The sequence below is a fragment of the Tursiops truncatus genome, chromosome 1 (genome assembly GCF_011762595.2).
Source record: "Tursiops truncatus isolate mTurTru1 chromosome 1, mTurTru1.mat.Y, whole genome shotgun sequence".
Classification (NCBI taxonomy): domain Eukaryota; kingdom Metazoa; phylum Chordata; class Mammalia; order Artiodactyla; family Delphinidae; genus Tursiops; species Tursiops truncatus.
In genome coordinates this window covers 160,817,217-160,844,547 of record NC_047034.1, presented here as the reverse complement: position 1 = coordinate 160,844,547, position 27,331 = coordinate 160,817,217, and the positions used below count along the sequence as shown (strand labels likewise).

General features: G+C 48.9%; 1 long non-coding RNA gene and 1 pseudogene across 1 annotated transcript; both read left to right on the top strand.

Annotated features, from left to right (window-relative positions):
* The first annotated feature begins 1,120 nt into the window (after window positions 1-1,120).
* On the top strand, window positions 1,121-11,675 carry LOC141276317 (uncharacterized). The gene is made up of 4 exons (XR_012325657.1): window positions 1,121-1,642; window positions 2,097-2,228; window positions 2,426-2,511; window positions 11,511-11,675. It is a non-coding gene; the product is annotated as an uncharacterized lncRNA (long non-coding RNA).
* Window positions 11,676-19,172, top strand: LOC101332318 (mpv17-like protein 2; annotated as a pseudogene).
* The last annotated feature ends 8,159 nt before the right edge of the window (window positions 19,173-27,331 follow it).

Genomic DNA, 27,331 nt, shown 5'->3' with positions numbered 1-27,331 from the left:
GCTGTGTCCTTGTCATAGTTCTGGGGCAGCAGGACCACTTTGCTCTTCCACGTCCAGGGCTGGTGTGACTGAGTATCTCCCAGGAGCTGGGGGAGGAACGAGGCACGTGGGTCTCTTAACAGCCTCATGAGGGTCTCTTGGCCAGGGCTGTTAGCTTTGTCTCATGGATGGAGAAATCAAAGGCCAGAAAGAGAGGCCCTGGCCAAGCTTACACTGTGAGAGTGACCGACACAGGGCAGACACCCAGGCTGCCCCGCTCCCTTCTGGGTCTGCTGCTCCCCTTCTGGAATCAGAGTTTCTCAAGGACCCTAGCGGTCATCTGGTCCAATGGCCCCACATGGCTGGGTGGTGCTCAGCACTTCTCCCTGTGCAAGGTTGCCCAGGGCCTGGATGGAGCCCTGGAGACTGGAGGCAGCCTCCTTGCTTACCTTAGACAAGTTCCTGTATCTCTCAGCCTCAGTTTTATCCACCTATAAAATGGGATAATAATGTGCCTATGCCCTGAGACCGTAGTGAGGGTTAAACACCACTAACTTTATTTTATGCATATGAAAACTGAGGCTAGGAGAGGCCATGTGAATTGCTGAAGGTCTCTCAAGGCAAGTCAGGATGCGACCCCAGATTTATCTAACTTCAAAGCCTGTCCTTTTAACTGCTTTGCGGTGCCACGTCCTCTGCTGTCTAGAAGTCTGTCCTAGTACTGCAACCCGGCCCCTCCAGCTGAGGTCACAGACAGGGCCTTCTTGCTTGGCACACAGGGGCCCCCAGAGCATTGAGAATTTCCCCAACACACACACAGAGCACACAGCACATGCCCCCTGTACCTTCACAAACAGACACACACACACCGTGCACATACCTCTCACAGACACATTCACACGCAGGCAGGTACACACACATACACAGGCATGTAGACACGCAAATGCCACCCTCACGCATGTGTCACACACATACACACACATGCACACAAACCCAACCCTTGGAACTGACTCTCCACGACAGAGGAGTTATTGGGAAGGTCAGTGTCGGCGACTGGTACCTCCTTGTAGGGGGCTGGGCACCTGCTGGCAGGGATGGTGGTCTCTTCTTACAGGCAGGCCTCCAGGTTTGCAGAGTGGGTGAAGATGTGCAGTTCCTGGAACGGGAGGGGAGAATGGGAGGCTGGGGGAGGGGACTGGAGCCTGAGGTTTCCCGGGAGGGCACAGGGGGTCATGAAGAGGATGGTATAAGCTCAAGGTTGGGGCAGGGGTGCTGCTCTGAGGTGGAGCCCAACTAGGGTGATGGCGGGTTAGACGGGCCCTACTGCACCCAACCTGCCCCCAGAGGTGGGAATGATGATAACAGCAGGCGTGCTGACAGCTGCGGCCCACTGCGTCCCTGGTGCTTGCCGGTGCTTTACAGCCACTATCTCCTATTTCCTTCATGACAGCCCTGTGGCAGGGTTTGGAAGGAAGGAGCCACGGGAGGCCCTGGCGAGGGGTCCTGGCTGGACTGGGGCCGTGCACCTCATACTCCTGCTTGAAGCCGTAGCCCTCGGCCGTCTTCACCTGGTTGATGTGCTGCAAGAGGTCGGCCACACGCACCACGGGATGCAGCTGCCCCGTGTGGTACGGGGAGCCCTTCCGGCCACACGGATGCCGCGGTGAGCCCCCCAGGAGGCTGCTGGCCTCAGTGACCCCACCACTGCGCTGGTCTCCTGTAGTCAGAGGAAGGGAAAGGGGTTTCTGATACACACGGGCCCCAGCCTGGGGAACCCCAGATGGACTCAGGGGGCCGAGGGAGGGAAGGGAGCACGGCCAGCGTGGAGGACGCCTGGGCTGTTTGCTGGAGCCAAGCAGCTGGCTGGGCCCACCCTGTGTGACCCTGGGTGGCCCCTTCCCTGCTGCATCTCAGTTTTGCCATCTGTAAACTGAGGGGATTGGTTCATATGAACTCGCAGGGCCCTTCTGGTTCGGCCCTGCCTGCTGTGATCCCGTGGTCCCCTCACCCTCCTGGACTCCCCTGCAGGGCACACCCCTCTGTGACTTCACGTGCTGCCTGCAGGAGGATGTGCTCAGCAGAGCCCATGACATCCCTCCTTCCTTCCCCTCTTCCAGGGAACAATCTGGAACATTGACAACTCCCAGCAATTACCCCCATTCAAAGACAAGCAAGTCCCGAAATTAGCTGCTGCTGCCACCCCTTCTGCAGATTAACAGGAAGCACCTGAATAGAGGCGTTTCTCCCGCGTAAGCATTTCCATTGTCAGCCGGAGGTGGAGAGGTTCACAGTGCCCCACAGGCCCCGGGAAATTATCCCCTCCCTCCAGACCACCCCTCCCCGGCTCTCCTGGTCAGCATCTCAGTCCTGGGATTGAGAAACATCCCCCACCCCCACCCCCCGCCTCTAAAAACAGTTGTCGCAAGTATTTTGCCCTGTTTTATAGTTGCTTACAGTGGGAGGGAAGCCCCGCCGTGACTCCATCATGGCCAGAAACTCCACTGAGGCTTGGAGAGAAGTGATTTGCCACAGGTAATATTTCCCAAAGTGTGTTTCAGAGAACACCAGTTGTGCAAGGTCATTAAGTGGTAGTCCATTTACAAAATAAACATACAACTTTTTAAAATGAATCTGGAAAATTTTGGTTGAAACAAAATTAAATAGGTCTGTTCCCTGCAGGACATCTCAGGACTTGCAACAAACTAACATGCATTGTGACTCTCCAGGAGGAGAGCAGAGGTAGCAACACTTTCCTGATTTCTTTTTTTTTCCAAGGAGGTTTTTCTTGTTTGCTTATTTCACTAAACATCTTTAGATAAAAAGTGTAATGGGGTGATTAAGAGCAAGGACTCTGTTAAGACAGCCTGAGTTTGAATCCCAGTTATGCCACTAAGTGGCTGTGTATCCTTGGGGAAATTCCTAGCCCTTTCTGAACCTCAGTTTTCAAGCGCCAAATGAGGATAAAGTCACTACTATCCAATAGAGGTATTGTGATTATTAAGTGAGATGATGCATGAAAAATACCCAGTCCATTGTTGGCAACTGGTGAATGCCCACAGACAGCAGCTGTTGGTATTATTAGAATTTACTGTGAAGTCAGACACCCACTGAGTCCCAGAAAGCTGAGGGCAGCTTCTCAGAGGAAAGAAGGAGCCGACAAGAGTGGTGCTTGACCTCCTTTTTATTTCTCAAATAGGTCTTTATTGGAGTATAATTGCTTCACAATACTGTGTTAGTTTCTGTTGTACAACAAAGTGAATCAGCCATATGCATACATATATCCCCACATCCCCTCCCTCTTGAGCCTCCCTCCCACCCTCTCTATCCCACCCCTCTAGGTCCTCGCAAAGCACTGAGCTGATCTCTCTGTGCTATGCGGCTGCTTCCCACCAGCCAACTATTTTACATTCGGTAGTGTATATATGTGGATGCTACTCTCACTTCATCCCAGCTCCCCCCTCCCCTCCCTGTGTTCTCAAGTCCATTCTCTACGTCTGTGTCTTTATTCCTGTCCTGACCCTAGGTTCATCAGAACCATTTTTTTTTTTTTTAGATTCCATGTATATGTGTTAGCACACGGTATTTGTTTTTCTCTTTCTGACTTACTTCACTCTGTATGACAGACTCTAGGTCCACCCACCTCATTACAAATAGCTCAATTTCGTTTCTTTTTATGGCTGAGTAATATTCCATTGTATATATGTGCCACATCTCCTTTATCCATTCATCTGTCGATGGACACTTAGGTTGCTTCCATGACCTGGCTATTGCAAAAAGTGCTGCAATGAACATTGTGGTACATGTCTCTTTTGAATAATGATTTTCTCAGGGTATATGCCCAGTACTGGAATTGCTGGGTCATATGGTAATTCTATTTTTAGTTCTTTAAGGAACCTCCATACTGTTCTCCATAGTGGCTGTATTAATTTACATTCCCACCAACAGTGCAAGAGGGTTCCATTCTCTCCACACCCTCTCCAGCATTTGTTGTTTGTAGATTTCTGATGATGCCCATTCTAACTGGTGTGAGGTGATACCTCACTGTAGTTTTGATTTGCATTTCTCTAATAATTAGTGATGTTGAGTAGCTTTTCATGTGCTTCTTGGCCATCTGTGTGTCTTCTTTGGAGAAATGTCTATTTAGGTCTTCTGCCCATTTTTGGACTGGGTTGTTTGTTTTTTTAATATTGAGCTGCATGAGCTGTTTATATATTTTAGAGATTAATCCTTTGTCTGTTGATTTGTTTGCAAATATTTTCTCCCATTCTGAGGATTGTCTTTTCAGCTTGACCTGCCTTTAATCTGCCTTAGTGTAAGGATTTGGACCAGGACTTGAACTGTAGCTTTCGAGAGATGATTCTTAGAGGCAGCTGCAGCTAACACACATGCGGTCGGATTTCAAGAGAGAATTTTCTGCTGCTCGAGGAGCTCTCAGGAGCTCCGAAAGGGGGTACTGGGGACAAAGGATTACTCATGCTCTTTATGGAATCTGTGCTGACAACAGAGAACTCTCCAGGTGTAGGAGGAAGTATGAGAGGGCTCCGTGAAGGGCTGGCCGCCCTCAGGGACTCAGAGAGCAGGGTGTGTGTGGGGGGCACACACAGGAGGAGCTCCTGGCTGGCTGAGGACGAGCAAATAGCACCACCTGATCAGGGTGATAGCAGGGCCAGAACGAATCAGGGCAGCCTCCTGGCTGAGTAGAAGGACGACACAAGATGTTCTGTAAATACAGCTGGTGGGCGGGGACAGGGCAGTGAGTGATGCTCTCAGCCCTGTGTACCCTGAGCCCAGGAAGATGGGCTCTCCCCAGCCACACAGTGGGGAGGTGGCAGCACCAGGATTCACACCCAGGCCTGTCGGACTCTGGGGTTCTGTTGTCCATCAGTCTTCCCCTATTGTCCCTCTTCTGGTAAAGAAACATTTATCAGGTGACTATGATAGAAACCCACTTACCTGGCAAACCGTCTGGGTGGAATCTATTGGCACCCAGCAGGATCAAGAGCTCAGGATGGATGGGGCCCAGCGGGATCTGGGGGTTTTTCCAGGCAATGCTTTGAAGTCAGTGGGGCTCAAATTTCAATAGAAAGGGAAGCTCCCATCACGTCCCCTCCCACCAGCCTGCCACAACTTGCCTTGATATGTTAAGTCGATTTCTTTTGAAATTAATAAAACTTTTATTTCAGAATAGATTTAGATTTGCAGAAAAGTTGCAAAGATAGTACAGAGAGTTCTCATATATTCCAGACCCAGTTTCTCCTATAATTCACATCTTATCTGAGTTTGCTATAAATAATGAATCAATATTGATACATTATTATTAACTAAAGTCTATGCCATTTTTGGATTTCCTTAGTTTTTACCTAATATCCTTTTTCTGTTCCAGGATCCCACACAGGACTTAGTGTCATGTCTCCTTAGGTTCCTCTTGGCTGTCACAGTTTCTTAGACTTTTCTTTTTTTGATGGACTTAACAGTTTTGAGGATTACGGGTCAGATAATTTGTGGAATGTTTCTCAGTTGAGATTTTAAAAAATTGAGATGTAATTCACATGCCATAAAACGTACCCTTCTAAAGTATACAATTCAGTGGTTTTTTAGTGTTTCACAAGGTTGTGCAACCATTATCACTATGTAATTCCAGAACATTTTCATCACCCCAGAAAGAAATCCAGTGGCCATTAGCAGTCACCCCCCAAACCCTCCTTCCTCCAACCCTCTGGCAACCACTGATTCATTTTCTGTTTCTATGGAGTTCTATGTTCTGGGCATTTCACATAAAGTGGATCCTACAACATGTCGCCTTTTGTGACTGACTTCTTTCCCTTAGCATAATGTTTTTCAGGTTTATTCATGTTGTAGCATGGATCAGTACTTCATTCCTTTTGAAAAAAAATTAAAAATTAAAAAAAAATTGAAAAATTGTTAATTGTGGTTAAACACACATAACATAAAATTTACCATCTTTAACTTACCGTTTTTAAGTGTGCTGTTCAAGAATTGAACAGTACATATATATGCACATTGTTATGCAACCAATTTCCAAAGCTTTTTAATCTGAAATTAGAGCCTCATTAAACAGCTCCCATCTTCCCTACCCTCCAGCTCCTAGCAACCACCCTTCTACTTTCTGTCTCTGTGAATTTAACTACTCTAGATGCTTCACATAAGCGGAATCATACGGTATTTGTCTTTCTGTGACTGGCTTATTTCATTTAGAATAATGTCCTCAAGGTTCATCCATGTTGTAGCGTCGCTCAGAATTTCATTCCTTTTTCTGGCTGAATAATATTCCATGGCATGGATATACCACACTTTGCTTATCATTCATCTGTCAGTGGACCCTTGGGTTGCTTCCACCTCTTGGCTATCATGAATAATGCTGTTATATGGATGTACAAAGATTTCTTCAAGATCCTGCCTTCAATTCTTTTGGATCTATATCTAGAAGTGGAATTGCTGGATCACATGGTAATCTCATAAGAATATGAAAAATTCATATTTTTATTTTTTTGAGGAACTGCCATACTGTTTTTCACAGTGGCTGTACCATTTTGCATTCTCACCAACGGTGCAAAAGGGTTCCAACTTCTCCACATCCTCACCAAGACTTATTTTCCATTAAAAAAAAAATAGTGGCCATCCTAATTAATGTAAGGTCTTCATTACTGTTTATGGAGAATAATATTCAATTGTATGAATGTATCACATTTTGTTTATCTATTCACTACTTGATGGACATTTTTGGGTTGTTTCTCTTTTTTGCTGTTATGAATAATGCTGATATGAACTTTTGTGTGTAAGTTTTTTTTTTTTTTTTGCGGTACGCGGGCCTCTCACTGTTGTGGCCTCTCCCGTTGCAGAGCACAGGCTCCGGACGCGCAGGCTCAGCGGCCATGGCTCACGGGCCCAGCCGCTCCGCGGCATGTGGGATCCTCCCGGACCGGGGCACGAACCCGTGCCCCCTGCGTCAGCAGGCAGACTCTCAACCACTGCGCCACCAGGGAAGCCCCTGTGTGTAAGATTTTTGCTTGAATATATGTTTTCAAATTTCTCATTTAACTTTTTGAGGAACTGTCAAATTGTCTTCCAAAGCAGCTGGACCATTTTACATTCCCACAGTAATATGAGGGTTCCAGTTTCTCCACATCCTTACCAATACTTGTTAGTGTTCATTTTAAAAATTGTAACTATGCCAGTGGGTGAGGTGATATTTTATTGTGGTTTTGATTTGCATTTCTCCCATGGTTAATAACGTTAATTATATTTTCATGTGCTTATTGGCCACTTGTATATCTCCTTTGGAGAAATGTCTATACAAATCCTTTGCCCATTTAAATATTGAATTATTTGTCCTTTTATTGTTGAGTTGTAAGAGGTCTTCATATGTATTGGATACTAGGCCCTTATCAGATGTATGATTTGCAAATATTTTCCCCCATTCTGTGGGCTGTATTTTCATTTTCTCGCGAGTGTCCTTTGAATCACAAAAGCTTTTAATTTCAGTGAAGTAAAAATTAGTTGCTTGTGCTTTAGGTGTCATATCTAAGAAACCATTGCCTAGTCCAAGGTCCTAAAGATTTATGCTGTTTTCTTCTGAGAATTTTATAGTTTTAGTTTTTGCTTTTAACATTTGGATCCATTGTGAGTTAGTTTTGCATGTGGGGTGAGGTCCAAATGCTTTCTTTTGCCTGTGGATATCCAGTTGTCCCAGCATCGTTTGTTGAACCCCAGCTGGTTTTGTATGGTTTTTTTTCTCATGGTTATAGTGGGGTTATGAGTGTTTGGGTGGAAAGTACCATTTGCATCCCATGATATTAAGGGTACATGCTATCAGCGTGACTTATCAGTGATGATGTTAGCCAATCACCTGGCTAAGGTAGTATTTGTCAGGTTTTTCTACAAAAGTTACTCTTTTCCACTTTTCATACTGCACTTGTTGAAAGGAAGTCATGATGTGTAGCCCACACTTAAGGAGGAGTTAGGTTCCATCTCCTTGAGTGCCGAGAATCTACCTAAATTATTTTGAATTCTTCTGCATGGGAGATTTGTCTAATCTCCTCCATTTATTAATTTATTTAATCATTTATTTAAATTACTGTGGACTCATGAATATTTATTTTCTACTTGGGGTTTTATAATCTGATACTACTTTATTTACTTTGTTGCTCAACTGTTTCTGGCTTTGGCCATTGGGGGCTTCTCCCCTGGGCTCCTGTGTTCCTTTGACATTTTCCCGTCATCGTATGTGTATGTGTTTCATACTTCCTGTTTACTTTCTGGCACCACAAGCTACTCCAGGCTCCTCTAGTACACTTCCTGACTTAGTTCCTAGAATCAGCCATCTCCCCAAGGATTCTTCGTTCCTTTTGTTGGGAAAAGGTATTAGAAACCAAATCTTGATGCTATGTGTGTTCCCTCAGTCCATTAAAAAAAAAAACAACTTGCATGTTAAGAAAGTGTCAAAATGAACATGGCTTTAGGATATAAACCACAGGAGTTAGGTTCCTACTCCTTGGAGAAGAAAGGACAGAGGTGGAGACTGGGCCAGTGGGCGGTGAGTGGGGAACGGACATAGAAAGTACTAAGACCCCCTTCCAGCCTCCTGAGCACAGCTTGAACTTCCACCCGACCTTTGACCATGCTCTGCACTCTGGACCAGTTTCAAATGAATGATTTTTCTCCTCATTTGTAGGCATATTTTTCTGCTTCTTTGAGCGTCTGGTATCTTTTGATTGGGTGCCAGACATTGTCTATTTCACCTGGCTGGAGGCCAGATGTTTTTGTGTTCCTATAAATATTCTTGAGCTTTGTTCTGGGATACGGTTAAGTTACTTGGAGACAGTTTGATCCTGCTGGGTCTTGCTTTTAATATTTGTTAGGTGGGACCAGGGCAGTGCCCAGTAGAGGGTTAATTATTCTTCACTCCTTTTATAACTCTGTGTCAGTCTGTGTCTACATCCTAAATTTTCCGAAAGCTTCTTCAGTACCCGGATAATACCTGTGTCTTCTTTGTATTTTAAGTGTGAGTACTGGTACCCAGTAGGAGCACAACAGGTGCTTCAATGTTGGTTAGGGGTAACACAGAAATCATCTGATATGGTGAAGACCATGGAAGGGCTTGATTTTATTCACTCAGGAGAGTGGAGGAGGGGAGCCTGGAGGCCAGGAAGAACGGGCAAAGGGGCCGGGGTGGGGCAACAGGGGGCACAGCTCCATGACTGAGGTGCCAGACCAGACAAAGGGGAAAGGACTTAGGACCCGTGCTGATACTGGAGGAGAGCCAGGTCTGAACCTGAGACTGACCACAAAGCCAGCCCTTGTAACCTCCACGCAGGAGGACGATGGAGGGAGGAGAGACAGAGCAGAGGAGGGAAGCTCAGAGACAGGGTGGCCGTGGAGGAGGGGCTGACGCCAGGCCAGGCCGGGGTGGGGGCAGGGGCTCCCCAGGAGGGGCGGGGCTCTGAGGCAGGTTCGCTACTTACGGGTAGTAGGAGTAGGCATAGTGGTCTCTCCTGGCAGCGTGCAAAGAGAACAGCACAGGTGGGCCACGGTCCTTCCCCAGGCCGGGCCCAGGGCAGCACCCCCAGCAGGGAGGGGCCTGGTGCTTTCCGTGCCGGGGACGGGGATGGCCGGGAACCGACAGGTCAGAAGGGCCTTCCTTGACCCAAGGGCTGGCCGGGCTCAGTCTCTGAGGACCAGGACCCAAGGTCCCTTCTAGAACCTTCCCCAAGCCCACTGCTGGAGTGAGAAGGAGGTGGGGAAAGGGCCTGGAGGGAAGCAGAGCTTTCACACACAGTCATACACACGTGCGTTCACAAAGAGAAACGCACTGCACGCTCACATATGCAGACACACTCATCTGGACACACACGCTCATACACAGAAACACAATGACACACTCATGCACTTACAAACACAGATATTTACACACATGCAGACACTCATACACATGTATTCAAACACACACGCTGACACACAGGTACATACACAAACACACACTCACACACAGACGCCTGCGCTCACACACACGGACACCCCCACTCACACACTCAAGGTAACTGCCGCACTCTCCCCTGCAGACAGTCCCCACTGCGGTCCCCGTGCCGCCCACCCCTGCAGGCCCCTCTGCCCCTGACAGGACAGCCCTCTGCATGCACCTGTGCCTGGGAGGGAACAAGTGGCCAGGGCAGGGGACACTGCGGCCTCGTCACCCACCCAGACTGCCCCTGGGTGTGGGGTCCATGAAAGGAGCCGGGTCACCCCCTCACGGGCACCCAGAGCACAGGGGGCTCAAGAGCCCTGACCTGACCGCCAGGTACCAGCAGCGAGGAGTGGGGGCAGGTCTGATTCCCAGCTCCCAGGTGGGGAAGCCGGTCCCGGAGAGTCACGGTCTGCCTGGGGCTCTTGGGCGTCAGCGAGAGTCCAGAGCAGGCCCAGGACCCTGCCCTCAGAGCCAGCTCCCCCTGCGGCCCTGTCCAGGCCCACTCCACGGTCCTCCACTTACCTGCCCCACATCACCCATCATGGGGGAGGGAAGGGATGGAGAGCGGAGGGGAAGACTGAGGCCCAGCCAGGGCAGGAGATTGGCTCGAGGTCACACAGCATGTCACCCACCCCAGGGACAGAGGGTGCCGTCCAGGGCCCTGAGCTGGTCACAGAGCGTGGGGTGGGTGGAGGAGGGCAGCATGTCATGTGGGCTGGGTGTGAGTTTGGAAATTAGGCAGACCTGGGTCAATCCTGGTTCCGCCTCTTGTTATAGACAAGCTATTTTGTAAACAATAAACCCAGATCCTGCCCCTCTTCCCTTGCCTAAAACCCCTCACTGGATTCCCGGGGAGTCTAGAATAAAACCCGCACTCTGTCCTATGGCCTACGAGGCCCTCTGTCATCTGGCCCCTTCATCCCAAAGTATCACAAATCCCTAATTCTGGGGCTGCAAGGTGCGGGAACGCCTTAATGCAGAAGCGCAGGGGACTCTGGGAGCGGATGACGAGGGCACTGGCAGTCCTCCCTTCCATCCCCTGGACCTATCCCTAGGTGAAATAGCTGAGGCTCCAAATGCCACCCCTGGGCCCTGGTTCTTGGTCCTGGGGCGCCCATGACAAGAGCCCTTTCAGAGGCCCAGGCAGAATGACTCAGAAGCTACAATACTGGATTTTGAGGTAAAGAAAAGAAAAGCTAGAAATGGGATGGAAGGGAAGGACTCTGTGCCCTTTCCCCTGGGACACCAGGATGCTCTGAGATCCCCTGTGGCCTTGAGCCTGACATCCAGGTGCTGATGGCAGACTTGTGTCTTCTGGTCCTGACTTGTGTGTTTCTCTCTATTTTTATCACTTTACTGAATGGCCTTTTGCTGTGAGCTCCTCTAAATCTTCTGTGGACCAGAGCCGAGAGTAGATAATGAACGCTGACAAACTGAGGTACATCCTGTCACAGCCTTGACAGGGGACACCCCGTACTGACAGCCTGTGCTCTGGGAGGTATAGGAACACCTTTGCGTGCTGTCCAGCTCTTTCTTCCGTGCTTTTAAGTTGCAGGGAATCGCCCCGGTGTCCTGGTCACCAGCCCATTCGTCGTCTGTCACTAGCCTGTTGTGAATACCAGCCCAGGCCCTGGCCACCCCCGTCCCAGCAGGAGATGATAATAATCGACATGGGCATGAGCAAAGCGCATCTTGATCTGGGATGATCCCCGTTATGCAGGTAAGGACAGGGAGCTCAGAGAGGGCAAGGGATGTGCCCAAGGTCACACAGCAAGGTCCTCTGGAGACTGGAACTCCCAGATCTTTCATTGACTGCTTGTCATGTGGCTTCCCCCACCAACGCCCTCTCTGGCCCTTACCATACCCCTGACTTCTGCTCATAGGCTCCCTGAGTGGTCAAAGAAAGGAGAAGTTTGTGTTTCCCACCTCCTCCCTTTCCTGGGTCACACCCAGTGTCACACCCATGCTGGCAAACACTCGACTGGTCACATACCCCCAGTTCCCTCCCCACCCCCCATGCACACACCACGCCCATCTGCACGTACACCCCGACCTGTGCCCCCGACCCTACTCTCATACACACCTCTGCTCTCCCATGACCCTCCTGCTTCCAGCACTTCCTCCCCAGCAGAGGCAACCCCACGGTGCTATCAGGTCCCATAGGAGGCAAAGGTTCAGATGAGGAACCATGTTTTGGCCATTCCAGAGAGATCATCCTCTCTCGCCGGCTGCCCTAGCTTCTGGAAAGCCCATCCTCATGTCTCCCTGGGCAGGACCTTCCAGGAGAAAAGCTGGGAAGAAGCATGACCTCCATCTCTATCGTGGTCTGAGTTGGGATGCTCTGGATGGGCCTGGCCCGTCCCCTCTCCTGGCTGGACATGCTCCAATGATGTCATGACAGTCACCATCAGATACCCATGGCCTCAGAGGGGGAGGTGACCGTGGGCTTCCCGCCTGCCCAGGATCACAGAAGTCCTCAGACATTCTTAGCCCTGAGTGGGAGACTGAAGGAGGACAGGGTGAGCTGACCTGGGTTGGGGGGCTCTGGGTCAGAGGAGGGGCCTCTTCTCTCATGCCTCTGAAGGGCTCACTGTGGGTCTGTGTCAATCTCAGCAGCACCATCAGTTCCATACCCTGGCCCCTCATTGATCCCAGAACTCCTGGTGTGGAGGGGTGATGTGAGGAGGGGGAAGATGCCATCACCTGCGACCCCTGTGAGGCTTGGTCCTTTCCCCAGAAGACCCCAACTCCATCTCAGTGTGGAAGGAACAGGGTCTGAGGGTAAGAAAGATGGAGCTGTGTGACTCTGGGCAAGTACCTTGACCTCTCTGTGCCTCAGTTTCTTTGTCTGTAAAATGGGATAATAATGCTGCCTCCCTGGTAGGGTTGTAAGCATCTCGCCTGTACTGCAGGTAACAGCCTGGTACACAGGAGGAGCTCCATCCATGTGGGCTGCTGGCATTGGGGCCAGGTTTGCCACCTGCAGCTGTCTGACCTTGAGGAAGTCATTTCCCCTCTCTGTGTCTCCAGCCCAGCCTGAAACGGGGTCCATTGTAATAACAGCACAGAGACACAGGTGGTGAAGATCAAATGGGATTGTCAGTGATTTAAAAAAAGCCCAGGATGTCTGTGTACCGATCGGAATACACGGAACTCAGCAGAAGGTGCAGTGCAGATGGTTATTACTGCCCGGGCTCTGCTGCTTCCCCTCCCCACCCCGTCGGGTCTCTCCTCGGTGGTCTCCCAGCCCCTCCAGCTGCCTGCTAATGAGCCAGAGGCTTCAGTAATGAGGCTGCTTCACCATTTAATGCACTGGAACAGCCTTAGAGGGAGAGGGGACGGGGTCGGGGGAGGACAGGGTAGAGGGGGAGGCTGGCTCACCACGGCCTGGCAGCTCCAGAGTCTGCAGAGTCACTCTCCCCAGTCTAGAGCAATCAGTAGAGGGGAGTGAAGGGCACGCCCTACTCTTCTTGTGAAAGTCCCCTGCCCGTGAAGTGAGGACCTGAATGTGAGCGCAGCCTACGCCCAGCAGCTGCTCACTGGCCTCCCCAACTCTAGGCTCAACCCCCTCCCCATCTAATCCCTGTCTGCCCCAGAGTGAGTCTGAAAAACCCCTCAGGTCTCACTGTGTCCCTTCCTGGACCCCATGGGGCCTACAATGGCTCCCCCTGCTGCTTTCCGGGCCCGGGACCAGGCCCGTCCTCCTCACCACCAGGCCTTTGCACATGCTGTTCCCTCCTCTGTCTCCACTGCCCCTCCTTGGGCTCCCGTGGCCCCCGAGCTTCTCCAGTCGGCTCTCCTCTGCGCTGCAAGTGACTGTTTACGCCTCCATCCTCCCATGGCACCGGAAGCCCCTTGGGATCTGTGTCTGGCTCAGTTACTGCTATCTCCCCACTGTGTAGGGGGAGGTCCCTGACACCTTAGCCAGCATTTATTGAGCGCTGACTGTGTGCTGGGGACCATGCTCAGCCTTTACAGGCATATATCAATTAACCTTCAAAGTCATCTTCAAGGACACAGGACAGCATCGGGTCTGGGAGCACAGGCTTGAAGGCCAGGCCTGCTGGACTTGAACCTGCCTCTGCATTTACTGGCTGGAGAAATCTTTATGGAGTTACATAAGCTTGCTGTGCCTCAGTTTCCTCAGGTAGGATGGGGTGAGTAACGATGGCACCTGCCTCATGGAGTTGCTATGAGGATTTAAAGAGGAGTTCATATAATGTATATGGCTTAAAACAATGCCTGTCACAGAGTCAGCGCTGGCTGTTAGCATCGTCCCATTTTACAGATGAGGAAGCCAACAGAGGAGGAAAGTCACTTGCCCAAGATCTCAGCAACGAGGCGGTAGAGTTAGAATGTGAATCCAAGAGCTACCTGACCCTAAAGTACTTTTAGTAACTAAGCCTCAGGACCTTTGCCTTCGTGAGTCTCAGTTTCCCCATCTGTAAGTTGAAGGGGCTGGAGTGCGTGATGCCTGGGGTCCAAGTGCTAATACTCGTTGCCTCTATGATTCTCGGTGGAGAGTTCAGACTCGGAGCAGGCTTCAAAACCCATGAGCTCCTTTTGTACATTCAAACCAGGATCTTGGCCACAGCGCCTGGATGACGTACCAGATTTCTGGCAGGCAGTGGCTGGCAGGTTGGCCTGAAGTGAGGTGGGCTGGATTCAGCAGGTGAAGCTTTGGAGGAGGTGCTTCTGGGGGACCCCCAGTGTTGGAATGCAACGGGACAGAAAAGTTGGGCTCCAACTGGTACTTGCTACCACAAGTCACAGGCAGAAGGTTCAGGAACACCATTGGCTTCTGCAGGAGCCAGCTGACAGTATCCCCTTCAGAGCTGGAGCTGCCTGTGCAAACCCTGCTGGCTACAGAGGCCCTGGGATGGGGTGAAAGCCTTGAGCTGAGAGGGGTGGAAACCAGATTCTAATAGGGGGGCACCTACCATATGCCTGATGCTTTCCATACTCTGTTCCATTTTTATCCCTCACATCCCGCTGCAGATGGAAAGTTGTCCATTCCCAAATCCAACCACCCCATAACTTCCTCTCTTAACCTAACTCAGGCCCCCCTCCCCAACCCCACCCCATCCCATCTCTCATCCAGTGTTTCAACAGCCTCTGCACTGGGAGCCTGTTATGTTCCCACAGATCACAGTAGACAGAGGACATCTCTGAGACCCAAGTCAAATTGTGTCCCCTTATTCCTCCACTGATCCTTTAATGACCTCTCCTCCCCCTTCTCCACTGGCCTACAGAGACCTGGATGATCTATTTCCTTAGGATGATCTATTTCCTTCTACAGCCATTGACCTCCTTGCTGCTCTGGGAGTACATCAAACTCATCCCCACCGCAAGGCTTTGTCACTGGGGAGCTCAGGGTTTCACCTGCATGGCTCTGTTGTTGTGTCTTTCTGGTCTTAGCCTAAAGGTCACCACCTCATAGAGGCCTTTTCTGAACTCCTATCTAAAGGAGTCCCCACCACCACCCAAATCCCTGTGCTTCAGTGCATCTCTCCATTTCCTTTCCAGGCTCTGTTCTATGCACACAGGACACAGCAGTGAGCAGGACCTGTCTTTGTCCTTGGACCCTTGTGGGCTCTATTGAAGGTGGAAGGATGGGAATCGATATTAGTTGAAGACTCCCCCCACCCCACACATAAATATGCACATGCAATTGATGGTGCCACACAGGAAGCACATGGGTTGCCATGGAAACACGTAAGGGGGCTGACCTATTGTAGGGGTTTGGGAGGGCTTCTGTGTTCATATCTAAGAATGACAACACGTATATAAAGGATGGGACTTCCGTTTCTTCCAAGATGGAGTAGCCCCAGGCCTCCCAGGTCTTCCCACTTACAACTAATAACCCTGGACATAACACAACAACAAGCATGGGAAGACTCTGAAAGATGGAAAGAAGAAGGTAGCCTGCCTTGGGAATCTCAGAGGAATGACGAGGTGGTTTCCTTATTGCCTCCCATGTATCCCGACAGAGTGCTGCAGAAGCCTCCAACCCAGAACACAAATAGACACAGACTAAAAAAGCTCCAAGAAAAAGCTGCCACTCTAGCCAATTACCGGGGAAAGGGTGGCCTAATAGCAGAAAAACTTCTTGTCAAAATCTGCCTTTACTCCAGTCAAAAAGCAACAGAAGAATTCTCTTCCCCCACCCCTCTGCATTTTCAGTGGGACTGAGCAGGAAGCTGAAGTCCCCCCCTGCCCCACCCCCTTTGCAAGGAAGCGTAGATGCTCTGATTCCCCTGCCAGAGTAGTGTCAGATGGGTCTAGTCATGAGCTAAGCATCTGCTCCCACCTGGCAGCAATGAGACTTATGGTGATAGAAGGTGCAGCTATTCACACTCAATGCCCCCATCCATCATCCAGCTGGTATCAGTGGGACCCAGAGAAAAGAGTCTCCCCACCTGGCAACAATGAGGCAGAATGAGGGGGTGGTGGCAGGGCTAGTTGACACTCTTCTTCTCTTCTTCCCCTCCCTTGGTGTCAGCAGGACCCAATGGGAAGCTCAGCTCCTGCCTCCACCCTGCAGCAACAAAGCGGCATGAGTCAGCCCTCGGCTTTCCCATCCCTGGTGTCAGTAGGGCACTGGGAAGCTGAGCTTAATATCTGCATTCAGCAGCAACAAGAGGGTAGAGTTGGTGTCCAATTTCCAGGCATGCTGGGGGGAGCTGAGCATATACACCCATCTGGCCTCTTGCTATAACAGCTGCCGAAACAAACAAACGACCCCCCTCCATAAAACCCAAAAAGCCACACACACACAGACCAAAAGAAATAAAAGATTAAATAGAATCCAGAGTCTTATAATATACAAAATGTCCAGGATACAAAAACAAAACAAAACAAAACAAAAGACAACTCATCATACCAGGAACCAGGAAAGTCACAACTTGAATGAGAAAGATAATCAACAGATGTCAACACTGAGATGAGTCAAATGTTGGAGTAATCTGACAAGGATTTAAAGCAGCCATCACAAAAATGATTCAATAAACAATTATGAATTCTCTGGAAACAAATGAAAAACATCTCAGCAAAGAAATCTAAGTTATAAAAAAGAACCAAATGGAAATTATAGTACTAAAATATACAATAACAAAAATAAAAAACTCAGTGAATGGCTTGACAGTAGAGTGAAGATGATAGAAGATAGAATCAGTGAACTTGAGGATGGATCAACAGACTTACCCAATCTGAGCAACAGAGAGAAAATAGACTGAAACAAACAAACAAACAAATAAACAGAGTTTCAGAGACCAGAGGGACAATAGCAAAAGAACTAACAATGATATCATTAGAGTCTCAGAAGGAGAGGAGAGAGAGTAGTATTTGAAGAAATAGTAGTAGTAGTAGTAGTAGTATTTGAAGTAGTAGTATTTGAAGAAATAATGTAGTAGTATTTGAAGTAGTAGTATTTGAAGAAATAATGGCTAAAACCTCCCCAATTTAATGAAATACGTACACCTACAGATTCAAGAAGCTGAGCAAATTCCAAATAGGATAAACTCAGAGAAACTGATGCCAAGTCATTTTAATTAAATGTTCAAAAACTAAAGACAATGAAAAAGTCTTGAAAGCATCCAGAAAGAAACTACTTGTTACTTATAAGTTACATTAGTTTGAATGACAGTGGATATCTCTTTTGAAACTGTGGAGGCTCAGGTTAAGTGGTACAACAGTTTTTCAGGTACAGAGAGAAAAGAACTGTCAACCATGAATTCTATATCTGGTGAAAATATCCTTCAAGAATTAGGGGAAAGTAAAGACATTTTCAGATGAAGAAAAGCTAAGAGAATTTATTGCTAGAAAATGTATCCTTAGAGAATGGATGAAAAGAAATTGTCTAAACAGAAAGAAAATGGTAGCAGAAGGAGGCTTGGAAATTCAAAAAGGAATGAAGACTATCAGAATGGATAGGGGTAAATAGAATACGCAATCCTTTCTCTCATGAGTTTTCTTACATATTTTGTGGTAGAGGCAAAATTTAAAAACCATCTACTGTGGTATTCAGTATCTCTAAGGGGAGTGTTTAAGTCTATGATACTTAAAAAGTGTGAAGGGTAAAGGGATCTCAATGGAAGTAAGGTGTTAACACTTAACTCTTAGTGGTAAAACATCAATACCAGTAGAGTACAATAAGTTATGTACATATCTCATAATACTTAGAGCAAACACCAATAAAACTATGATAGACTCAAAACACTAAATAAATCAACATGGAATCCTAAAAATATGTTCAGGTAATGCACAGGAAGGTAGAAAGATAAAGAGGAATAGGAAACAAAGAAACCAAACAGAAAATAAAAAATAACATCATAGCCCTAAGCCCTAACATAGCACTAATTAAATGTAAATGGGCTAAATACACTAATTAAAAGGCAGAGATTGGCAGAGTAGACCAAAAACAAAATAAAATAAACAATTACCCCAAGAACACATGATCCAACAATATGCTATGTACAAGTAACTCACTTCAAATACAACAACGTAGATGGGGTGAAATTATAAGAATGGAAAAAGATACACCATGAAAATATTGATTAAAGAAGTAGGGACAGGTGATGGTATATGGTGGTTGGAACTGGCTGTGTGGCCTGTAGGCTAGAGGGCAGCCCTTGTTCCAAGGCCATGCACTGTTCATCGCCAATAATCTGGGCTGTGGCACTCTCATGGAGGCTGGGGACAATACATACCAGGCCTGGGAGATTTGTGCCTGGCCTTGACAGAAGTTTGACCCAAGGTGCTCATCAAGCACGTTTGTGGTGACCTACAGCATGGGCCCCTTCATACAATGCTGATACCTTTGCCTGGACTACCTGCTCCCTGTGTCCAACTGCTGTGGCCTCCTAAACATCCTCAGGAAGGTCCTTGTCAACCAGTTGATGGTTTTCCCTGTGCTGGGTCTCTGGTACTTCTTGGAGGGCTGGATGCTGGCTGAGAGCTGCCAGGAGCTGTGGGACAAGTTCTGGGAATTCTTCAAGGCTGACTGGTATGTGAGGCCAGCTGAGCAGCTGGTGAATTTCTATTCATGGCTCCTACCTACCCCCGGTTCTGAGTCACCTACACCAACAGCCTGATACTGGGCTGGGACAGGTACCTCTCCTACCTGAAGTACAAGATCCTAGGCCTTGTGATGCTCCCAGGCTTTGTGGTCCTGTGTACCATGCAGACTGAACTGCCTCACCCCCCAACATGATGTCAGACAGGGCAAGGCTAACCCCCTCAGCTGACTATCCTCCTGAGAGGGAAGGGGAATGGGCTCCCATGGCAGGCCAGGCCAGGGTCCTGGGCTGAATCCTAGCCTCACCCAACTTCTGAGCATCTAGCTGGGCTGCCCCTTCGAAACCCTCTGCCTGGCCTCAGTTTCCTTACCTGGAACAAAACCATGAAGATGGACAGGCATCACCCAGCCCTTCTCACCAGGAGCCTCAGTGACTGGTGACTGAGATGTCACATCCTCAGCACTGGGTCCCAGCCAGTCAGCCAGTTCCAACCCCCAAGTCTTCAAAACTGCTGTGGGCAGGGCTCTGGTCTGAGCAGCTGCACTGAGCTCCCTCAAGCCCTGGGACTAGGGTAGGGACATCATCCATCCCCCAAAAGCAGTGTCCAGCCTGGAGTTGGTTCCCAGAATCTGGAACCTTAGGCAGGGTTTCATCTTTCTCTGGTCATGGACTATAGAGATTCCATTAAATTCTCTTGGTAATTAAAAAAAAAAAAACCCTGGAGTGGTCATATTAATATCAGATAATGTAGAATTCAGAGCAAAGAAAATTACTAGACAGAGAGGAAAGAGGGACATTACATAATGTTAAAAGAATCAACTCACCAAGAAGACATAACAATCCTAAACATATATGCACCAAATAATAGAGCCTCAAAACACGTGAAGCAAAAACTGATAAAGTTGAAAGGAGAAACGGACAAATCCAACATTATAGCTGGTGACTTCAAAACCATAGTTTCAGCAATTGATACCACTAATATACAGAAAATCAGCAAAAATCTAGAGCAGAGCAAACAATCAAGAGGATCTAATTGACATATACAGAATGCTCCATCCAAAACACACATTAATTTTCAAATGCCCATGGACCATTCTCCAAGATAGACTATATTCTGTGTCATAAATAACAATAACCAAAATAAAAAAGTCAATGTATGTGTTCAATAGCTGAATGGAGGAGACAAAAGAGTCAGTCAACTTGGAGACAGGGCAGTAGAAATTACCCAAACTGAATAACAAAGAAAAAATATACTTGGAGGAAAAAAAACCAGAGCCTCAAGGACCTATGGAACTATAACTAAAGATCTATCATTTGCATCATTAGAATCCCAGAGGAGAAGAGAAGTGTGGGTGGTGATCTGAAAAAGTAGTCCAAGAAATAATGGCTGAAAAATTCCAAAATTTGGCAAAAGACATAAACCTAGACATTCAAGAAGCTGAACGAATCTCAAATAAGAAAAACCAAAGAAATCCACACCAAGACACATTATAGTCAAACTTCTAAAAATTAAACAAAATATCTTGAAAGTGGAGAGAGAGAACTGATACCTTATCAATAGGGATAAATATTAGAACGACAGTTTAGTTTTCTTCAGGAACTGCAGAGGCTAGGAAGAAGTGGCAGATATATTTAAGTGCTGAAATAAAAGAACTGTCAACCTAGAATCCTATATTCAGTGAAAACATCCTTCATAAATGAAGAGGAAGCCATAACATTCTCAAATGAAGGGAGACTAAGATAATTTGTTGCCAGCAGTCCTACCCTAAAAGAATGGTTAAAAAATTCTCTAAATGGAAAGGAAACAATAAAAGAAGGAATCTTGGAATACCAAGAAGAAGAAAGAACACAGTAAGCAAAAACATGGGTAAATACAATAGACTTTTCCTCTTAAGTTTTCTAAATTATTTTTGATGGTTGAAACAAGAATTATAACCCTATTTGAAATGGTTCAAAATGTATATAGAAGAAATAGTTAAGACATTTATGTTTTAAATGGGGGAGGGTAAAGGGAGGTAAGTTTTCTATATTTACTCAAACTGGTAAAATTATGCCACCAGGAGACTGTAATAAGTGATGTAGATATAATGTAACACCTAGAACAAATACTAAAGAAGCTATAAAAAGAGATATACTAAGAACACCATAGATAAATGAAAACTGAAGTCTAAAAATTGTTCAGATAATGCACAGGAAAGCAGGAGACATAAACAAGGAATATTGGTCTGTAGTTTTCTTTTTGTGTTTTATCTTTGTTTTTGGTATCAGGGTAGCGAAACGGCTGGTTGAAAGTAACACAAGTTTCTTCAACTGAAAAAGTGAAGGAATAACAGGACCTACTTCAGAGGGATGACTGTGGGGCTTAAGGTAATGCATGTAAAACAAATGCATTGGTGCTCAGCACATGCAGTATATAATTCAGCTCCAATAAATGATCACTCTAATTTTTCCTTAATAACGCAGTCTTACTTCCCAGTTCAAGATCACCCTGGACTACAGTCTGAATCTACCCATTTTTTGTAGTTTTAAAATTTATGTTCCCAAATTGATCTGAAACAGCTATACATTTGATGCAATATATACACATAGATAGAAATTAGGATGATGGGGGAAACGAAATCCTATTAGTTAAATAAATTATGTCATCAGGTCTCCATTCCTGGCTGAGTCTCTGTCATGGAGGCCTCACATTCCTGCAGGCCCTTTCTTCTAGGTGGTCCCACAGCTGGGACCATGCTTACACCCTGCTGTCTCCAAGTCCACAGAAAGTCCCAGAATTCAGCCTCATTGGCTCAGGCTGGGTCACGTGCTCATTTCTGAACCAATAACTGGCCAGGGAGATAGAGGACTCTGGTTGGCCAGGTTGATATGAGGGTGGAGTGATTTCTGCAGGACCCCCAAGGACTTAGAGGGCTGCCCAGAGTTTTCTCAAGGAAGATTAGGAAGCTGATATCAAAGGCAAGGCCTGGATGCTGCATGGGCAGAATCATGTTCAGAGTCAGAGTTGAGCCTTATATTTCTTTTCTCGGGCTGCCATAACAAAGTGGACTGGGTGGCTTAAACATCAGAAATTCATTGTCTCCCAGTTCCAAGAGGCTAGAAGTCCCAGATCAAGGTGTTGGCAAGGTTGTTTCCTTCAAGGGCTGTGAGGAAGCATCTGTTCCTCGCCTCTCTCCTCGCTTGTGGTGGGTTGCTGGCAATCTTCGGCATTCCTTGTTGTGAAGAAACATCAACCTGGTCTCTGCCTTCATCTTCACACGTCCTTCTCCCTGCGTGCATGTCTGTGTCTAAATTTCTTGTTTTTATTAGGACCTTAGTGATATTGAATTAGGGCCCACCCTAATGACCGCATTTTAACTTGTTACCTGTGTAAATACCCTATCTCCAAATGAGGTCACATTCTGAGTTACTTGGGGTTAGGACTTCAACATATGAATTCTTGGAGGACAATTCAACATGTGATTTTTTTTTTTTTAGCTGTGCCCTGCGACATGTGGGATCTTAGTTCTCTGACCAGGGATCGAACCCGCACCCCCTGAGGTGGACATGAGGAGTCTTAACCACTGGACCACCAGGGAAGTCCCACAACACATGAATTTTTTCAACCCACAACAGGTATGGGGGCTGCCATGCAAGATTCTCTTTCCTGGGCCAGTGCACCCGTGCTCTAGTGGAGGTGAGTATTAACCTCAGCCGAAGGCAGCTGACTTCCAGCTCACCCTGAAAAAGCTGAGGTTACATTCTCCCCAGTTGGTGACCTCCAATTAATGACCAGTGGACACAGGTACAAAAGGCCCAGCTCATTGCTGGAGGGGCACCATGCTCCAGGGCTCCCTGTGGGCTCAGGCTGGGGCCAGACTCGAGCTGAGCCCTCAACCTTGCCTAGCTCCTCTCCTTCCTCCCCTGTTTCCCTCGCACCCCCTCCTGAGAGCCCCCTCCACAAGCCACTTGCCCACAGGTCCCCATCCTACTCTGCTTCTAGGAACCCAGCCTACACTGGATCCCTGACTCGCACAGCCTCACCTACACGGCCACCCTCCTGAGGAACACATTCTTCCCTGAGAGGGGATGAGTGTAAAAGGACCATCTTGTCAGACTCGGAGAAAGAGAGGGGCTGGCATCTTGAGGTCTTTTTAACCCAAACTCCTGCTGTGAACTCATCCCAATTCTCCCCACGTCTGCTCCAGGGCCTCATTCCATCCACCCTCTCCATGTAATTCCCACGTTCTCTCCGATCCAGGTTTGATCAACAGAACGTTATAAACAAGTCCCAGAAAAAAGGAAAATCAGCATCTCCTCAGGGCAGCGACTGTCTAATTGGCAAGTTGTTCTCTAGTCAATATTTTTGTTTTCTTGATTTTTATATAGATAAAGAATTAAGCTAATTAATATACACTTCTTTCCTTCTTCAAGTCTTGGGTACAGCTTTGCCCCAAAGTGAATTGGTTATCAGATTTCAATAAAGGGTCTACCTTTGCAATTACAGTTCATTAGTAGATTTACAAGGGAGGGAAGATGGTTAACTCCCACTCAGAGGATGGCTTTGAATTTCAGTTGCGTGGGTATATCCTAGCTCAAAGGTCTGTGAAAAATGGGATGAAAATTACAACACCTCATCTGTCCCAGTTGCAAATATAATTATGTGGGAGAAGACAGACATGGGGAGGGGACTTCTGTGCTAGGAGGAGATGCCTCCCCCCTCTTCAGAGCTGCCTCGTGGTTGGGAGGCTGGGTCACTGGAGCCCGACTGGCATCAGGTGTGCTGGCCTGGGGAAGGGCTGCTCTGCTCATGGGGCTGCAATCTCTGGGGATTTGGGTCCGGGCAGCCTTGGTCCTCTACTGAGCTACCATTTCTTGGGTACCTACCGTATGCCGGAAGCTTTCCATGGGTTTTCTAACTTGACAGTGATCATTTGACAGACCCATTTTACAGACGGGCGTGTGCAGGGCACTGGGCTACAAGTGAGGAGCAGGGAGGATTTTGAAGGTGTTCAGTGGAGACTCAGAGATGTGCAGGATTTGCTCAAGGCACTTGAGCTGGAAATGGAATTGGAAGCCAGGCCCATGACCTCCAAATTTCCTGCTATTTTCACTCCCTCTTTGCCTCCATCTGGCAGATCTTCAAGTGGGTGGGGGCCCTGGAACCTGCCGTCCAAGGAGACCCTGCTTCTGTCCAGGCCTGGGTGGGAGGCCGGCTCTGGCCTCTGGCACACGAGACGCTGGATGAGTCCCTCCCCTTCTCTGAGGCATCCCGTCCCTCTGTGAGGGGGGGATTGGTGCTTCCTGTGTCCTCGGCTGTTTCTACTGCGGGCTTGCTGAGATGCTGCTGTGGAATGTGCCTTGGCCCGTGCTCAGCACACAGTAGGCATTTTTTCACTGTGACCGTCCCCGAAACTCCAGTGCCAGCATCAGCCCTTTCTAGCTGCCCCACTGGGAGAACATGTCTGCAGATAAATTCATGCCCAGTTTGACCTCAACCCTGCTTCCCAGATGGGTCCAACCCTGCCCTGTACCCACACCCAGCACCCAGCTGGGACTTGAACTCAGGCCTGTCTGCCCCACGTGGCCCCTGATGCTTCTCTTTCCCAGTGGAAAACCTTCCTTCCCCAACAAACTCTTTGGGGCAGTTGAATTGGGGTCCCTGCTCCCGCCGGTGCTACATCTGGACTTCCTTCAGTTCGACCACATCCCCTCTCATGGGCCCAGAGCAGACACCCCATCTCAGCACACTTTTCCCATCCCTGTAGCCCCAACTCCAGCCTGGAAGCTCTTCTGCCCGTTCCCCACCCCACCATGTTTGCTGCAGCTGCTTGGGGATGTGGCTGCCTTTCTGGAAGGTTCTGTTCCCTTTTCTTGCTGTCAGATTTTCCTTTGTCGTTTCCTGTCTTCATTTCTGGCAGGACCCTTTGCACAGGAACAGAAGGCACCTCCAGGCTCCTCTCCCTGCGGTGGTGCAGAGCGGGGAATTCTGATCTCGGTGCCTGGGGTTTCCTTTGGGAGGAAGGAGGGGTGTGATGAGCGTCCCGCATGCATCTTATTCTAAAGGGCCGCTAAGGCCATCACGGCCTTTTGGTCCCTTCTCCCAGGGTCCTCCCTCCTGGGTCTTGTGGTCAGTGGGCCCCATCCAGCTGCCACGGTGTTTCCCTTTCCAAGACCCAGCCTGGGGCGGCAGATGAGGGTGGGGCCTCCCCAGGAGAAAGAAACGGCCGCTGCCCTGGGCCGGGCTGGGCTGGGAGCGGCCAGGCCACGTCCACTGCCCAGATGCCACCTTCTCCCCCTCCTCCCGGCCTCTCCAGCAGCAGCCCCGGGGTCTCCCAGGGAGTGGGGGTGTGAGAGGTGACTGCGGGTGCTGCATGGACAAACATTAGTATTTTATATCTTACCAGTCATGTATTTATTTTAATGGGTATCAGAAAAAATACTCACACGTAATTAATGCATTAAACCCTTGATTTCATGGACGTTATTGCTCAGGGTGAGGCAACTTGAAAAAGGGAGGTCATTTCAAGTCAATTTAAAGGGACTGGTTGAATCAAAATCAATATCGGGCAGGTGGAGGGTGGAGGCGGCGAATGCACGGGAGGGTCAGAGAAGCTACTGGAGCTCGGGAGGCACTGAGGGGGCCCACGGGCCTGAGCGAGATCCCTGGGGTCCAGCCTGGCTCTGCTGGTGGTGGGACGGGGGACCTTGGGCAGCTCACTGCACCTCGTGAGCCTCAGTTTCCTCCTCTGTAATGTGGGATGAGCAGTAGCAAGCGGCTCGCGGGTCAGTGGCGGGGGTCGAAGCAGGTGAAGCGGGTGGAGGGCTGGCCCGGAGATGCGGCAGCAACGGATGGTGGTATTAGTATTAGTATTAGTGTCACCGTGAGCATCGGAGCTTATTCTGGGTGAGGTGACCCGGTGGCTTTCAGCCAGGAAGAGAGCTGTCACCCAATCTTCAGCACAACCCCAGGGGCGCCCTCCTTGCATTCACAGCTCTGGGCCAGGCCGCCTGGGTAGTTCGTCCGCCCACCGGGGAAGTGATGGAGCCACTGGGAGCCACCATATCTTTGATTGTAGACTGAGCTCAAGAGACCCACCTCACAGGGGTGTGGCTGAGAGGAGCAGCGAAAAAGGCAGGTGAAGTTCCCGGAGCAGCATGGCTTCATCCTGTGTGACATTTTATCTTCTCGTTGGGTGAGGATCTGCTGGTCACGCAGGATAGTTTGGTGCAATCTGGGGGGTTCTGAACCAGCTCTGAGTGTTAGATGTGTTGTCCTTGACACGCTCATGTATCCACCATCCATCATCCACCCAGCCTCTATTCATCCTCCATCCATCCATCCATTTATCATCCCCCTATCCAGCCATTCCCATACATCTATCCATCCAACCATCCAGTCATCTGTCCACCACACTCATCCGTCATCCATCTATCCATCCATCCAGTAAATGGTGGTGGGGGCAGCAGAGCTATGCCAGGGAGTTGGGATGTTATCCTGAGAATGGCATTGCTATGCAGGGTGTGAGCAGGGGAGGGACCCAAGCAGATTTGAGTCCGAAGGTCCCTCTGGCCTCTGTGTGGTTATGGACAGGGCTAAGGGTGGGAAGAAGCCAGTCACGTGGTGGTGGCTGCAGGTTGGAGGTGGCTACTGGCTGAACCAGCATGGAGGTCAGAGTGGCCTCAACAAGAGCAGTGTCACAGGGGCCGCATGGGGTCTGTGGTGGGCACAGGAGTGTGGCAGGGAGACAACCAGTGTGGACGACTGGTTCAGGAATTTAGGTTGTGAGGGGAAAGAGAGGGACACAGCTGGCAGGGACATGGGGTTCAGGTTTGTTTGCTGTTTGTTATAAGGAGAGAGAGACTTGAATATAACCAAATATGAATCAGGTGTGAGGGAAGGAGCCGATAGAGCTAGAGAGACATAAATATAGATAGACAGACAGACAGACAGATAGACGAAGAGATTAAAGCTGCCCCTCCCTCTTCCCCTGGACAGATTGAGGAGGTGGGTGGGAGGGGCCTGACAGCACGTCTGAGCCCAGGCAGAGGGAGGGGACCATCTCCATCTCCAGGAGAAGGAGGAGGAGGGCGGTGTGGGTGCCAGGGGCTTTGTATGTTTGGTGTCAGGAAATCTAGGGAGTTTCTGTTTTGAGGCTTGGGGTTTCTCTGGGCAGAGGAGTGAGCGCACCTGCTGACAAGGACGGGGAGGGGGACGGGCTGGAACAGTCCCCTTGGTGATGAGGCCGTTGCGGTGGGTGGGTGGGAACTGGGGTAGGCGCGGACTCCAGGAGTCCCTTGGACCTCGTGGGGCTGTGTGAGCTGTGCGTTTGTGGGTTGGGTCACGCGCTGGGCTCTGGTTTGAACTGACCCT